The sequence below is a fragment of the Oryx dammah genome, unplaced genomic scaffold, assembly GCF_014754425.2.
Source record: "Oryx dammah isolate SB20612 unplaced genomic scaffold, SCBI_Odam_1.1 HiC_scaffold_8, whole genome shotgun sequence".
In the NCBI taxonomy this organism is placed as follows: Eukaryota; Metazoa; Chordata; class Mammalia; order Artiodactyla; family Bovidae; genus Oryx; species Oryx dammah.
In genome coordinates, this window is record NW_024070192.1 from 27,248,524 (window position 1) to 27,249,326 (window position 803).

Here is an 803-nt window from a genome sequence, read left to right on the forward strand (position 1 = left end):
AGTGAGAGTTGGCCCGCCTAGCACAGCGACCCCTCCCTGCCCCAGTGACTTCGGGCGTCGGAGCCTTAATTTCCTCCAGCACGTCATGGGGGCAGGAATGCCTGGCTTAGTAGCTGGCATCGCGTCAGCCCTCACTAATCTCCCGCAATAGAACTGACAGCTCTTCCAGGCTGACGCCTCTTAGTCACCCCTCGAAACCCTACCTCCCTCTCCTTAACTTCTCCGCTCCTTAGTGTCCGCCCACGTAAAATGTGGATGGGGAGGCTGTGAGTCTCGCGCATATCAAGTACTTGGAACTGTATGGAGCCTTACTGACCGCCACGCGGGGCCCGCGCCCAGTGGGTGTCAAACTAATCCTCTCCGCGTGGGCGCGCGACCGCGAGGTTGCAAGAGCTGTTTGCGGAGCCGGCCGGCCGGTAGGCCCCTCTCCTCCCCGCCCCTCCTACAGGCCCCGCCCCGCCTTCAGGCTCCGCCCCCGCAGCTGTCAGGCCCGGCGGCCGCGCGCCCGTCCACCAAGCCTGAACGCCCCACCACTCCCCTCCTTCCTCCGCCTACACAAGTTACCTTGCGCCAGGCCGCCTTCTGTCCCTCCCCCGACTCCCATTGGCTAGAGGGTTTCTTTGTTAGCCGGGAGGTGGAGCTGCCATTGGTCCGACGAGGCGCCGATCGCGCCGGGACGCGGGCCCGCCCCGCGCGCTGCCCCGCCCCGCGCGCTGGCCCGTCGCCTCCTCGCGCGCGCCCGCCGCCCTGGAGTGCGCCCGGCGCTCCGCTCCCCTTCGCTACGGCCGCGGGCGCCGAGGGCT